This window comes from Coturnix japonica, chromosome 2 (genome assembly GCF_054131305.1).
Source record: "Coturnix japonica strain WE chromosome 2, WE-NBRP24, whole genome shotgun sequence".
NCBI lineage: Eukaryota > Metazoa > Chordata > Aves > Galliformes > Phasianidae > Coturnix > Coturnix japonica.
In genome coordinates, this window is record NC_140664.1 from 133127920 (window position 1) to 133144739 (window position 16820).

The window sequence follows — 16820 nt, forward strand, 5'->3', positions numbered from 1 at the left end:
AATTAACAGATGAACAGCTCCTCTCACGGATCTTTGAATGCAGTTGAAAGACTTTCTACTAAACCATATATGTAACTTATTTATTTATATAGTCCTTGTAAATTCACTCTGGTTAGAGAATTAGTTAATTTTCTACCTCAGTGACTGAGTACTAAATTCCTAACCTGCATACAGCTTTTTTGTACTTTGTGTGTGTGTATTTACTTTTAAAATGGAAGAAATGCCAGCATGATTAAAGGACAAGATACAGAAAGCTATTAGGAAAACAAAAACAAACAAACAGAAACAGTTTAAGCAGCTGAGTTTGTGCAAAGACACAGAACAAAAATTAAAAACTCATATGTTTCATCAGAATCAATGCATATAATTTGCAAGAATCTTGGCATGCCATAAAATCACCAAGGCATAGCAAGAACAACATGAAAAAAATTAGGCCATGTAAGATCATGGACATAGAAAACTGTAACAAAAGACAGAGACTGGATGATACTCGCTGAAATCTGAACACACTAAAGTACAAGATGTGTAAGCAACTAACTCCTGGTCTTTTGCTTAAAACTGTTTTAATACTATAGGAATAGATGAGCAATTTGAAAGATGGTGGCAGAAGAGCCAGGAAATTATAATCTAGGGGAAGGGTGGCTAGCACTGGCCAAATTGGTAGAAGCTGTAGTATGGAACAGAACTAGCCAGCTCATGGCTATAAACAGACATATCAGGAAAGTCCAAACTTTACTAGAAAAATGGACACACCAGAGATCTGCTAGGGTACTTTAAGAAATCTGCAGTTTTTCTTTAAGAAGACTGCAGCATTTATCTCTGTCTTGGAGCTGAAAAAGAAGACTTTACCTGAGTGGAAATTTATTCTTCATACCACTTGAAATGAGGGAAGGTTGCACCGATATTGTCTAGCTCAGAGAAACAGTTCTGTAGAAAGAGCAGAGAGCTCAGCACTGTGCTATTCCCACCCATGGGGGACCCCAAGCCACTCCAAGTATTGTGCTCACAGGAGCCTTCAGCTTTCCCTTCCATTTGTAATATTGCAGAAGGTTGGCATCTGGTCTGGCATTACTCTACAGTGATGTTATAGAATCATCTATAGATGATTCTATAACATATAGATATCATATAGAATGCAGAAAGTTGGAAAGACCTTTAACATCATCTATCCCAACCATGCCTCTGATCACTCTAGATCATGTCCCTCAGTGCCACACCTCCATGTTTCTTGAATACCTTCAGGAATGGTGACTCCACCACTCCCCTGGGCAGGCTGTGCCAATACTTCTCTTTCTGAGAAGAAATTTTCCCTAATATCCAACCTCAACTTCCACTGGTACAACAAGGCCATTACCTCTCATTCTATCACTGCTACCTGGGAGAAGAGACCAGCACCCCCCCCTTCACTACCTCCTTCCAGAGAGCTGTAGAGAGGGATAAGGTCTCCCCTGAGCCTCCTCTTCTCCAGAGGAAAAGTCCAGCCACAGGAGCCATCCCTTCTCCAGCTACATGAAAATTGGCAAGTGTGAGCCCTGACAGCTTTAAGAGTTGAAGGTTATTACTGTTAGACTCCTGTGCTCTAGAAAGAAACTGCCTTTAACAAAAATGGATATCATGCCCTTTTTATTCAATATGAGCATGAAATTGCTGCATGATTAAAGTAACCTACTGGCATGAGGTCCAGAGGGAATCTGCAGCTTCCTCCATAGCTGATTTTCAAATACAAATACTTTACAAAGCAGTAATGTAGCTGTGTAACACAGAGATGATTTACAGTCTGAGCATCAAACATCCTGGGATTTAAGAAGTAATTTCTTCCATTTCAATTTTCTCCACATCCCTCAGAAACTTTATGTACCACAGCTTGTGTGGTGGTACCTGTGAAGGATGTTCTGATGAAACCATTGCAAACTAGTGTATTAACACAGCAGGTAAAACGGAGTGAATATAGCAAGATGCAAAATGACCCACTCAGCATTACCATATACATTTACTGAGACTAGAGCAATGCGTAAATAATATATAAGGAATGACTATAGTATCCTAGGGGAGGAACAGTGGTTACAACAGATCATCTTAATAGGACGTAATGTCTAGCAGGTCCTGGAAAATTACTGCTGTAAAACTGCCATACTCTGAAGATGTATTTGCCTCTGATCCAACTTCTACAGCTGTTTGGGTCACCCATAATATGCCTTTTGGGCAGTATTTATCTACAACTACCTCATCTGAATTTTCATGGAAGTGTCAAATGCACAGAAATCCTTTCAACACCAAATCTCTCCTCCCTTGGAAAGTCAATACCCTGTTTAGTTTGTGTGTAAGGAGAATTAAGGAGACTGTGATGTACTCTCTCTGGCAACCAGCAACAGAACCCAAGGAAATGGCATGGAGCTGTGACAGTGGAGTTTCAGATTGGATAGAGGGTACTGGGCACAGGAACAGTCTCCCCAGGGCAGTGGTCATGACACTGAGCTTGCCACAGTTCAAGGAGCATTTGAATAGCAATCTCAGACATCTGGGCTGATTGTTGAGCAGTGCTGTGTGGAGCCAGGAGTTGCACTCAATGTTCCTGATGGATCTCTTGTAACTCAGGGTAGACTATGATTTTGTGATGAAAATTGGCTGGAGGAATATAAACTTGGGATTCATTGCTGCCATCAGCGTTTTCAGATACTTGAAGGAAGAAGGAAAACAGGGCTATCATAAGATTATTAGGGAAGCACGAGGTACTGTCCTGGGTGTGATGCATAACGGCTTGTACCACTTGCCTAGGAAAAACTCATTGTCTTCAATAAAGCGATACAGATTCTGTTTTGGTCTTTTTTTAACCTCAGATGTATTTGGATATTGAAGGAGTGGATCACGTTTTGAAAAGAGAGCTGTGAAAGAAGGTGAGGCAGCCAACAGCTGGGAATGCAGAATATAATCAAAGGAGAAACTAAGTGTTAATAAAGAGCAAGCAAGATATCTGAATGTCAGAGTGAGAAAAACAAGGGAGAGCAACGACAAGAAAATCTGGAAGAAGGAAAGATGGAGCAGCCTGGAGTTGTTTGCTAATTTGCATTTCAGTCCAGGAGCTGAAATCAGGCCTGAAAGAGCACAGGGCAGATGTTTACAGGAAACTCCTCCAAGGAATCTCCTCACTGTGAGAACATGAAATAATGTTTTGGGAGGAATCAAATGGAAGACAGAAGAGAACAAAGCACCAAGGACAGTGAGCAGATGAGAGAAGAGAAGATATGGTCATTGAGCCAAAACTTTGTCCTCCAGAGAAGAGAAGTGCCTGAAGCCACTCATTAGTAATGCAGAGTATATAGTATGGAAAGTAACTGAGAGGGAGTTATAATCACCATAGAATCATAAATGATGAAACACATTCTTCCCATAATCACATTAGCAGTTGAATCACTCAGCTTCTTCACTAGCCCATACTGGAAGAAAAAAAAAAAGAGCTTTTTTTTCTTTTTTAAATGAGTACTCTTCCAAACAAGTAAGAAAAACACAAGCAAGGATCCCAGAAGAGAGTGCCCAAATAGAACTCAATGCAAGTTAGTTGTACATCATTTTATATTAAGCATTGGACTTATTGTTGAGGGATCAACTCGTTGCCATTTTATATTTTCCAGTGGAATGATGTTTCTGCACTGATTCCTTTCTCTCGACAGGTCCAGTAATATTCTAGATGTGATGGGTAATGGCTTGTAAATTTTACTCAGGGAAAAAAAAAAAAAAAAAAGGCAAAAACTTGCCTTTAGTTTAATGTTCCAGAAAAGATACTTTTCTTCTATGCAGATGTGTCTTTGCACATGGGTGCCAGAACTCATGTGCCTCTGCATGGCACAGGCAACTGCAGAGGAAATGGATTTGAGAGCTTCCTTTCCCTTTCCCTTTCCCTTTCCCTTTCCCTTTCCCTTTCCCTTTCCCTTTCCCTTTCCCTTCCCTCTCCTCTCCTCTCCTCTCCTCTCCTCTCCTCTCCTCTCCTCTCCTCTCCTCTCCTCTCCTCTCCTCTCCTCTCCTCTCCTCTCCTCTCCTCTCCTCTCCTCTCCTCTCCTCTCCTCTCCTCTCCTCTCCTCTCCTCTCCTCTCCTCTCCTCTCCTCTCCTCTCCTCTCCTCTCCTCTCCTCTCCTCTCCTCTCCTCTCCTCTCCTCTCCTCTCCTCTCCTCTCCTCTCCTCTCCTCTCCTCTCCTCTCCTCTCCGTCTCCTCTCCTCTCCTCTCCTCTCCTCTCCTCTCCTCTCCTCTCCTCTCCTCTCCTCTCCTCTCCTCTCCTCTCCTCTCCTCTCCTTTCCACAAGCAACAGAAAGCTTTTTGAGGTAGATCTCTGGGGATTTAGGCAAGAAGAGAACAGCCACTGCTCTAGATCCTCTTCAGCTGAAATCATGGCTACTCTTCTTGCTGTCATTGGCAAATTAAGGTTCCCAAGAATAGAAATGCCTTCATTCTTGTACCATCTACCAAACAAATCCAGTGACATTTTCTTCTCTGTGGCTGGCCCGTGAAAACCTTCATAGTTTTAAGCCCCTTAGGACAATGTTTTCAATTATACATGCCCAGCAGGGTTGGGGGAGAAAGGATCTTTCCAATTTCTGGTTGCAGCAGCCCTCTGCAAATAGTAAAACACTATTCTTCTATCTTCAGTTCATGACCAACCAGGTAGGTGTAGCAGCAGGTAATACCATCAAGTTTACAAGAACAAAGAATTTTAAACAGTTGAAAACTAGCAAATATATACATATATTATATGGTATAAAATAACTGGGACTAATTCTGCTTTTGCAGCAGCCTAAACAAGTAACTGCAGAGGAGTTAGAATTAAAAAAAAAGACGGGATTTAAATTCCATATATTCTCCTGTCTGAACTGTTCCTATGAGCCTCTTCCTCCATGCTCTCAGGCTTCATCAGCCTCCAAGTTTTCACAGCCACCTGTTTTATGCTATTAAATTAAACGCTAATTTCCCTGAGGTCAACAGTGACTTCCCTTCTGTCTCAACGGCTCCCAGAATAATGGGACACAGGCCTCAATAAAGCTTTAAAGACACCATATAATGCAAAGTGCATATCAGTAGCATCAATAGCACATTTTCATTCTCCCTCTTGAGTAATTATTCAGTAAGAAAAAAGACAGGAAGAATAACTTGAAAGCTAGAAGGGATTCTGTGTGATCAACTTGTTAGATCTCAGTGTAATTTAAGTCCAGGGGATGGCTTTGTATTAATTTGTTTCAGGTTCAACAGCTTTGGTTAGACCAGAACTATATTTGGGGGGGCATTTTCTTTTGATCAAAGGTTGCCTCTCTGTGCCTTTTACACCTACCATATGTATTAGCAAGAACAAGTACAAGCAAAGCCCTTCTGCAGTACAGAAGTACAGCAATTCTAAATCAATCAGCTGTCAGAGAGCATTTTTGCAAGGACAACGTTAGGTAAGTGTGAGTGCAAACTACAGCAGTGAGTGAAAAATAAGCCAGTGAAAAATTCTAATGTCAGTTTTCAGTGCATACCAATGTGTTCAAGAAGCACTGCAAATGCAGCATCAGATATATGGACTTCCTTAGGGGCTGTAAAGTGTGTGCTCATGAGCTTCTCCAGACTTCTGCTACCCATGTGTGACATGGAGGAATTGCACATGCAAGGCATGGGGCAGCAGCAGCACACAGACCTGTAGATGTGTGCACAAACCCTTCTGCTGTACAGTGCAGCTTTCAGGTAAAAATGCACACTGGCAATAAGTAATGAATGGACACACACACACACACACACAAAAACCCCTGCAAATCAGAATGAGATTTTAGAAGAAAATCTGGGTGATCCACAGGTCATGTAACCAGTAGGAGAAATAACAGATGGGTAAAGATAATCTTGGATTGGAGGATGAACAATGAAAATACAATGGAGTTACTTAAAATGAACTTGCAATCTGAAACAGTCCCCTCCAGAGCAATACAACGCCTGGTACTCTAACAGGGATTTAAGTCAGAAGCCATAAGAACCAATTCTTCCTGTAGCAGGGAGTAACAGAAAAAGACGAGAAATAGATCTTACTGATCCAGAGAAAGCACCCTGGTCTACTTTTTAGAGTACTACAATATTAATATATAAAATAGAGTGAAACTACTAAATCTGCTACCATCAGGACTAGAATTACTTCACAGTTACTTGAGTCAGCAGTGGTATAAATAGGTGTGAAATGAAGGTCTGGGATATTCACATCTCTGATATGGGAAGCAACCGCAGTTTCTGGGATCAATCCACATTATCCAGCATAGGAAATGGAAAGAGGCTCTCGCATAGGCAGGGAGAAAACCAAGTGAGGGGCCACAGGCAGTGTGAATAGCAGTTTCCTGGCTTTGCTGGAAGCTGTGTGTTTGCTTTGCTGCTTTTTTATCTTGCCCTGCGTAAAGCGTGCTCCCTGGAGGAAGCAGGATTTACCCAGCGAGCTGAAGGCACTCAGCTATTCAAGCTGCCTAATTACAAACTACGTCACACTGGCTCATCTCAGCCCCCGCACGAAGGGATTATGCACCATGAGACCGCTAAGTCTCGATTCACTTTGAACATTTCACGGATAGCTACTAATCACAGGCACTCTATTCTGAGCGAGACAGGAGGCAGGGTCACATCTAATCTGGGAAATCAATGCATCCTGCACAACACCGTCCTCCCTGGGTAAACAGAGGACGTGTGGGTGAAGGCAGGTAACCTGCACTTCCCATGTTTAAATCAGAGAGTGTACTGTGTGTGCACAGAAACACTAATAACCTGAGAGTGAATGACAGGAGTGACAGGCCATTGACTGGGTGGCACTGTAAGTTGAAGGCTTTGAATTTCATTCATTTAAATTCACTTCCCAAGCAAAAGGAATGAGACTTGCTGCCTGGAATTTTACTGCTGAAATCAATTGTTCAGTGTTGATCTTAATCACTTGCTGAAAATATGAATCTGCCGACTTCTGAGGGTTTGATGCCAAAGAATGGCAGCAACTGACTCTGTGGAAGTTCCCCAGAAGGCACAAAGTCTCTTTTTGATTACATGGGTGCAGTATTGCCTGACTGAAAGCACGAAGCACCTTTCCTGGAACCTTAGTTACAGGATTTTCAGCTACCTGTAGCCTCTCTTAAATTATACTTTGCTACCTCCCCATCTCTCTCAGAAAGCAAGTAATGAAAACAGCTGAGAAAACAAACAAATTTCTGCCCCAAAAAGTGTTCTCAGATTTGAAATTTAATTTGGAACAACGTAGAAAACATGAACTCCGTGGTCTTTTTGCTTGTTTGGTTTAGTTCAGTTTTGTATGGTTTGATTTGTTTTCCCCTTAACACAGAATAGTTTCAAATAATGTGCTGGTCCTTTATGAAATATGTTTTTCTGGAAAAGGTCAAGTCAATTTGATTAATCAACAATTACTTCTTCTCCTTTTGTTACTTTAAATTGTATGAAAGATTGCACATTGTAGTTTAAAAACCAAAGCACTAACTTAACTAAAATATTTGAACATGTAGGAAAAATTATTCTATGTATGTAATGAAAATCGTCACTGAAAACGAGTTAAAATAACAGATTCTCAAGCAAAAGGTGCTTGTTGTTTTTTTTTTAACAGACCTGATATGATAATGATAATATGATACAAATCATATTATAATATGAATTTTATATCATGTCCAAATACTTGATTCCCAAATAAGTTACTGGCCAGTTCCAAACTGGTGTCTTTGGCCTCACTTTGTGTTGCATTTGACATTCTATAAGGTCTAACAGAGGGAAGATACAGATGAGATGTCAGAGGGAAATTTTTCACAGAGAGGGCAGTGAGGCACTGGCACAGGCTGCCCAGAGAGGTTGTGGATGCCCCATCTCTAGAGATGCTCAAGGCCAGGTTGGCTGGGCCCCTGGGCAGCCTGATCTGATGCCTGATGTAGTGGTTGGCAGCCCTGCCCATGGGGGTTGCAGATAGATGATCTTCAGTGTCCCTTCCAACCCAAGCCATTCTGTGATTCTATGATGCAGTGAAAGAATCATGAATTCTTCTGCAGGTTTCCAAAGCCAACATCCCTCTTCATGTGTTGGGAATGGGCACAATGAGCAAGAGCTTGATCCAGCACTCAAAATACTCAGGGCATGGGAGAAAAGGTTCAGTTTGTGCTCCACTCAGCTAGTTTATATAGCATTTAACAAATCTCTTAGGGCCTCAGTTTCAAAAGAAATTAAGCATCGCTTCCTTTCCATGGCATCCACACATATGAGGTGCCTAAAATGCTTTGAAGATTCAGGCCACAGCCTCTTCTTGCCTTATTCCTTGTTCCATGTGACACATCTCTCCCCACAGACTGTTAAGAGGACAACTGAGCTACCACCACTGATGCCTGGGCCTTGTAGTGGTGCGATCTGTGCATACTTCACAGTCAGCCTTACTGAAAATGTGAGCGGTGTCTGGGTTAGAAACCTGATCTTCTCAGTATGTCAGAATTTCTTTATATGTTTATATTCCTCATTGACAGAGCAGTCCAATGTTAAATATGCTGGATGCTGGACTGCCACCTTGCTGCAGAGCAGTAGCAGGTAGATGATGCATCCATTGTGTCTTCACTCACGATTTCCTCTCCTGCAGAAGCCCATCTAGCAGTGCTACATGACTGTCTATTTCAATGATTATCAAGCAGTAATATAAAATTTCCATCCTTGAAGATACCTGAAATGCTGTAAGGCACAAGCCCAAGCGAGCAGATACAGAAGTCTCTTCTGGGATAAATTATTCTATGATTCTGTTTGCATTTTGTAGGCTTCTTGCTAGCCTCCTCACCTCTTGCTTTGACATTATTTTAAAGAAGAGACCTTCATTCAAAGTCAGATTTGATTTAATTTAATTTGACTGCTTTTATTAAACATTCAAGCATTAGAAAGACCCCTCACATGAGCATTTTGTTTTGGATCAAGGACAAAATTTTATTTAATTTGACATGAATTATTTGTTACTTTCCCATTCACAAAGGCTTTGGCTTTCAACTGAGTGAAATCTTCTCCTCTTTCCCCCTGCTCTGTGTCCCATTTTTCTTTTTGGCTAATGAACTTCAAAATAAACCCAGATATTTTGCACATGTTTTAGTGCATCAAGAAGAGATGCAAAAAAGAGACTGGATTCTGCAAGTTCATGGTTCCTTCTCTCAAGAAGCTGACTTGATTAACCTTATACCTCAATACATCTAACCTTGGCATCTCGTGAGGACCTGACATGTCTTCCCTGTACATCCTGGGGACTCACTGATGGATTTGTGACAGATCAGAGTCCTCTTTCTCTGCAGCGGTATTTCAGTGATGAGAACTTCCTTAGGCATTTCTTAGGCTACTTGATCATCCTGCAGATAGAGGTCAGACTCCCCTTGACTTTAACAGTATGGTTTAACATCCATAAACCGGTTGGAGAAAGGTCCACAACAGGAGCAATTTTACAGCCAGCCCAGGGATCCCAAAGCTGTCACAAACTGAGAGGAAAGCCTGGCAGGTTTAAAACAGGCATTTAGCAACTCTGTCGCTTTTATCTCATTGCGAATATGGGAGAGAAAGCAGGTGAGTTATGAAGCTCTGTAGGTGTAGGTCTTCTGTGTTCTAATAGATGTTCTCAATTTCCTAAGAAGAATATAAGCAAGATAATGATGTAATTAACATCTCCTGTGACACAGAAGCTGCAAATAGAAGATGCTCTGTGAGAGTGAATATGTTTGGGTGTACGGATAAGAGATATTAGCTGATATGATATGAAAGCTTTTCTGGGTGTATTTAGGTCTTGAGGCCCTCATTCAGCAAAGCTGTTAATAAGGTGTCTTAACATTATGCTCCTGAGTAATCCTTCCGAATTTCATAAGGAGCTGTCTCCTAGAGCTTGTTGAACACATAACTTACACGATCTGTGGTTGGACTAGATGATCTTAAGGGTCTTTTTCAACCTGAATGATTCTATGATCATTAAATTGGTCTGCATTAAGAATCTTAATTAGAAAAGCCCTTCATTCAAGAGGTTCATAGCTGAGCTGAGTGTGTGGTGGAAATCAGCCTATGAGTCCATGTCACCTTGTGTGGCAGACTTTAGTATAATAGAATCACCAAGGCTGGAAAAGACCTAAAAGATCATCCAGTCCAACCGTTCACCCATTACTAATAGTTCCCACAAAACTATATCCCTCAACACAACATCCTGTCTTTCCTTGACTTTAGATTTAGATGCCCAGATTTAGGTGTCTTGGGTAGAAGAGTGACACTTTCTGTCTACCAGCCCTGGGATTGCATTAGTGTTTCCTGAATGCTCAATATGAATAATTTTTCTCAATGCAATTGGAGGGTTTTACAAGCCCTGCTCCGAAAGCAATGCCTTCTATTTTATTATGTTAGCCCATGACGTCAGATGTAATGTTTTATTGCCATGTGACAGATGGCAGCAGAGGAGCAGTCTGACCAAATGGCATCTGACATGGAAGTGCCTGTGAAGCAGCAAAGGTATGGAAACTGCTCAGAAGACTGAAAGGTCTGTCTGCTTTCAGAAGACAACAGATAAAGTTCATCTGAGGCAGATTTACCTTATAGAAGGTGAGAGGAAGCATAACTCCAGTGTCAAACATCAGGATTTAAATGGACTGAGATTTATCAGTTATAACAGCACCTATGTAATAGCTTGGATTTCCATAAAATGGGCCCAGAGGAAGTGCAAAATCACACTGCAAAGTGAACGCTGACATTAGATAATAAAACAAGTTTTCTGTACCAAGCTGCAATAAAATAATTTTACATTTATCATCCCACTTAATTGTAATGAGTCTAAAACTAATGAGCCTTACCTCTAAACTCCATTTAAGACAATAGTTAATTGCCTCATTTTAATAAATGTTGGCAGAATAGTGAGTATAACAATGACTAAACGCTCAATTACTACCTAGGCTAGAAAATGAAGATATAGCATATTAATGATATAAGCCATCTGCAAAGCAATTATGATCCTGGAGGAAGAATAGGCAACTCTTAAAAATAGGGTAAGAAATATACTTTTTGATCAAACATAAACTAAAAAGAGTTTTCAGAAGCAAGAAAGCTCATTGCCTGGGATTTTAGTTTGATTTATTCCTTCTTCCCTTCCTATCTGTGACGTGTTCAAAACCTGTCAAAAATAGTGTCAGGGGAACACAAGATCGACGAGCAAAGAGCAATACATTCATGCTGAACAGCTAGTGCTGTAAAGAAAGGATGTATGAAATGTGTTAGTGAGCTTAGCACTACTGCAGCACCAATAAAGGAAAAGGATATACAGCAGACCTGGATATTGAGGGTCAGAAATGAAGAGAGATGCAGCTGCTGAAAAAGCCAATGGGAAGGCAATGAACAAAATAAAACTTTGCTATACAAATGTTTTATATCTTGGAAACAGTTGTGTACTTATAACCCTGCAAAACTTCTTACCTGCGTATATTCTTTCTCAGAAACAATGCTACTGATTAATTATAAGGATGCTCACATGTATGACCCTTCTCATCAGGCTCTGAAGAGCAAGTCTTATTTTTATACAATTTCTCCTTCATTCAAATCTTTGACATGTATAATATTAGGGTTCATATCTACTTTGCCATATTAAGACTAATAAGGTTCTTCCAAAGGCATAGTGATGGTTACTAGAGAAGGGCTTTATAATGAATATGTTGTACAGAAACACTGTTCTACCTCTTCCTTTGATTTACAAATGATTTTATTCCCCAGCAGCGAAGACAATGTCCTGTTTGCATTCATTAGTGAAGCTGCTGCCTGAAGTCAGGACATCTTCTGATCTATTTTCTTTTTCTTTGACAAATCTCTTTTCTTGGCAGTTCACAGCAGCAAATTTCCATTTCTTGCATTTGCTTCTTTTGTTTTCTTGTTCCATGACTGATCGTTCTCTGTTTATCTATATTTAATCACATTCACTATTTGATTTTGCTTCGGAGTCCAATTTCAAAGTCCATTATCATTTGTTGCTCTTTAGTGTAATTTACAAACCAGAAAACCTTGATTTCTCTGCTATTTTACTCATTGTTAATACAAACAATAACAAAGCTCACAACCCACATCTGACTTCTGCAATCTCTGATGAGCATTAATTTTTTATCAAGATATGGCTTCTAGAATTAGCTTAATTTTAAGCACTGCACTAATATCTCATGGCTCTATAACTCTGCCTTTTAGATGTTATTTTAATTGGAAACCAAGGAATTGGGTTAAAAGCTTTATGAATATCCTACCCAGTGCAGTGCTCAGCTTCATTGCAGAAGCCTTTACCCTGACAGTAAAACTTACCATGTTCTAACAAGCCAGTGGAGCATAACTCTTCTATGAAATCACATGGGTTTTCCTATGTATAGCTGCATCAAGCACTCTGTGTCCTTCAGAAACTGATCCATCCTTTAAGCCAAATCCATTCGGAGGTGATAGGGCATCATTTTCAGATAGCACGAAGCTTTGGGGATTTCATGTAGGATCAAAGGTGTAGCCTAAACAGTATGTGAAAGTTCTGACAATGGCTGTGATTGCCTTCTCTTTTTATTTTTTATTAGCATGGCTGTACACTGAAACTGCTTTTCTGAACAAATATGTTCAAGATGAGACTTTTCCCATTGCTTTCCCTTCTCTGCTTTCTGCATCAGTGAGGGCACACATATCTAGATTAGAGCAGGGTGCTGTCCTGAGCTGAAGCAATTCCTATTCAGTTGACTTTGAGATCTGCTGAGCAAGGTTTTAATTTGAGGACTCTGCTAAGGTATTGCAACTCCTAGTTTGGAAACAAAGCTTTTTTATTAGTACTTGCCCAAAAGCTGTACATAGGAAGTTCTGTACTAACATACAGAAGAAGTGCTTTACTGTAAGGTTGACAGAGCACTGGAACAGGTTGCCCAGAGATGTAGTGGAGTCTCCTTTTATGAATATACTCAAGAGTCATCTGGTTGCCTACTTGTGCAACCCATTGTAGGGTTGTACCCGCTTTAGTAGAGGGGGTGGACTCAATGACCTCTTTAGTCCATTCCAACGCCTGCAGTTTCTCTGATTCTGTGATTCTGGCCTGGTGAACTGACACAAACAGGCAAAGAGGTTTGTGTGAGGCATGATTACTAAGGTACCATCTAACAACCTGCTTTCAGTTGCTTATAACTTCACTGAACATTGGCTACCCAAATAAAACTCATGACCATGTGTCTACCTCAGGCTGAAATTTGCTCATGCCAGGTAACCTTTAAGGCTTTCCTTAGCAGCTTTAGTACCACTTTTTCTGTTTGAAAATATGGCAGAAGAGTTACCTTTATATCAAGGTTAATTGTACAAATCCCTACATTATCAGTTACCAGATCTGTAAAACTTAATTGATCTTGAGAGCAAACCTTCTCCAGCCTCTATTTTTCAGTGAGGGTTCTCTAGACTCTCATATCTTAGGGCTGCTGCATTGCACTTGAGTAGAGATGGTAAAGAGTTTGCTCTTCTCATCTCCAGGACAGACCTAGGTGATTTTGCAGCATGTCCCAGCTCCCCCATGTCAATGGGATATGAGGAAACAAAAATCCATTTCTGTCTTTTATGCTCTTCCCATGACTTCTCTTCTTTGCTCCCAATGTAGTTTGAATGTGGGGCTAGAGAGTGAGTCCGGTGAAAAAAAAAAAAAAAAAAAAAAAAAGAAAAGGGGGTAAATGGGTAAATAAATTAGGCAAAGATTAAGGGAAGAAAAATAGAAAAAAATAAAAAATAAAAAAAATGCCTGGACAGATATTAGCACAAAGAGCAAAGGGAAATGACCAAGACTGGGATCAAGCAGAAGAGAAGGGCAGGGGAGAAATCTAGTGCATAATAATACAAGGTCGGCAGAAAATGATCTGACTGTCATGGATGGAAAAGGAGTTTGGATCATCATCAAACTCTTGCCACCAATGAAAGAGTACAAAATCCTCTAACTAGCTACATATCTTCTCTTATTTCAGTGTTAGACTGCACCAGGAACAGTGACATACCACTGCTCTCTTTCATCAGTCCAGGTGGCCAAGGCCATAGACCATGCTGTTACTCTGCTGGTTACTCTGCTCTGAGTTATCTATATAGTGATGTAAGCTGGACTTTCTCCTGTGCAGCAGGGAGGTTCTCTTTGGCTTTTTAAAATATGGAGAAACCTTCATGCTGAACAAAAGGTTCATTGGAACCTTCGTAACAGAGACTGCAAAATCTGTCAGTCATGAGGTACAGATTGACAGCATGAATCTCTCATTACTTTGAACACTTATTGTAACTGAAAGGCACAAGAAGAAGCCATAAATCCCTAAATAATTACAACTTCTGATGTTTTTTTCTTAAAATGCCTTATTAATTATTTTTTAAAGAACTGTTCTACCACCTGTTATATCTCACAATAGTTTTTATCTGCAAATATTTATAGGATATCAGTCAAGAACGAATTTCAGCCTTTATTTTTCTTTTCCTAAAGGAGGGGTAGAAATTTTTGATATACAGAGCAGTGAGCAAAAGTTGGGCAGCTATATCTGGAGGTGAAGTAGCCCTATCAATCTCATTAGCTGCTTTAACATCTCTGAAGATGAGAATTGATTCTTCAGCCCCTTGAGCACAACTGTGTGGAGTGGAAGGTGAAATGACTGAATAGAAATGGGCAACTTGGAAAAGCCTTACAGTTTACAACTCCATAAAGAAAGACTGTTGTATAAAATGGTTTACTAAACAGAAAGGTATAAAAACTTGAAATGGGAAAGTAAAAGTCTCATGTTTGAGACATGTTCTTCCTCTCTTGATCTCTCCCAGCTCATACTGCAGAATTCAGTATTATGCAGTCTATTTCATAGAAAGAAATGCCTAAATGGCTTTCCCATATCCATATCAGTTCACCATCCAGAATCTTACATTTGTTCCCAGAAGAAAGGGATGATCTAAGGTAAGATATGGGAGCAACTCAGACTCAAGGATATGGAAGAGACAGATGTCACTTAAACTGCTCTTAAGCAATTCTATTTCAGTGGCTTTGACAACTTCCCAAGATGAGCTGCTGTAGTCAGCACTTGGTCCTAGAAAGGACAACAGTTGAACTGAATTTTGAAAGGGTTGAGAGTTAATAAGAATCAATTTCTCAAACACTCGTGGTATTTTATATTTCTGACAAAAGAACTGAGAATCTTGAATACATTACTTAAGACAGACTAATGTTGTTCATGAATAGTAGAAGTCCTAAGGAAATAATCATAATCATGTCTCTAGCCTCACATCTCTTGAACTTCAAGCACAGAAGAATAGAAGATCATGGAAGCCTCTAAGGACAAAATACAAGAAAGGAATAAAAAAGAAAAGAAAAAAAAAAAAAAGACTTTTCTTATTTCCAGAACAAAAATGTCAAAAAAGGGGGAGGAAATTTTCTTTCCAAAAGACATGGCTAAAAATCATAGGCACAGGGTTGTCAGCTCTTCACCTTTTGCAGTGAAAGGCGATTTATCATGCAAGCAGCCTGAAATACATTTCTGGAGGCTACGTACTGCCACTTACTTTGCTTGGTAGAAAGAATGTTGTCATGAGCAATCATGAGAAAGAATGAAAGAATGAGTGCAACTACATTTTATTTCCCAAGCTGCTGCAATATTTTCCAGTGGTACTGATAAGTGAGATGGCTGTAAGGTTCTTTCTCAGCATCTTCAGGACACTACCATTCACTAGTACTTGCACAGCAGTTTAGAGGCTGACAGCAGAACTGTGTTGCTGGGCATTTATCCTAACTGTATTGTTATCTTCCCCAACCTATGTGACTTGGCAAGATCATGAGAATGGGAGGGATCATGCAAAATGTCATCTTCACATCTCCACTCACTCCAGTGAAACACCTCCAAAATGGATGGGTAAGCAGAGGTCCTGTTCTCAGAGCCTCATCTTGGCAGATCGAGCTCCCAGGTTTTCTCTCTGAAACAAAGACTAATTTCCCCCAGAAGGCTGAAAGCAAAAAGGACTGAATAAGTCTCCAGATCAGCCGTGATAAACACTTTTTCAAATTAAACTAATTATCTCTAAAGGAGATGTGATGCTCTTCTGCCATGGATGCCAACTGAATTTTTAGATATATTTCTGAAGTGGAATGTTTTGGCCTTTGCTCTAACTTTTTCCCACACATTTCTGTCATCAAGGTTTATTTATTTAGAACTACCCAGGGCAGAGTCGAAATATCACAAACTCATTTCCTCTGTAGTGAGAAGGGCAATAGCTGCTCACTTTGTGGATGGTCAGAAAGCTGATCAAAATATTTTACAATGGCCAGAAGCTGGAAATATTAAATTACTGACTTCTTTTAGTAAGTTACAGTTCTTCTAACTCACATCTTTTTGAACAAGGGCTGAAGAGCAAGTAACACGCAGTACCTTCTATCACTGTAATGAAAATTTCCTCAGTGTTTACATTTGGGGGAAATGTTTTCTATTTCTCATCATTTATATTGATTTTTACATTTGCAAAGAAGTGTGTGCTTGAGATTACATACAGTGCAGGCCATACATTTCTCTAGCTTTCATCCAGTGTTTTGTAACCATTTTTAGAGAGAAGTGTTACTATATTCATCTTCTCCCACCTTTGTTATTGCATCGCTTCAGGGCCTCTTGCTCTCACTGCAGACTTTGTTGTGTACTTCAGCTCTCCAGATATAATGCTGCAGCATGAAAGATCTTTCTGCCATTTCCTTGGTTTCTTTCTTGCTTGATCTGTGGTTCATTCCTAAGATCTAAATTAATTAGTCTTTGATCTTTTCTTCTTCCCACACAAACCATATTTCTCTGATTTTAAAAACTAGTTT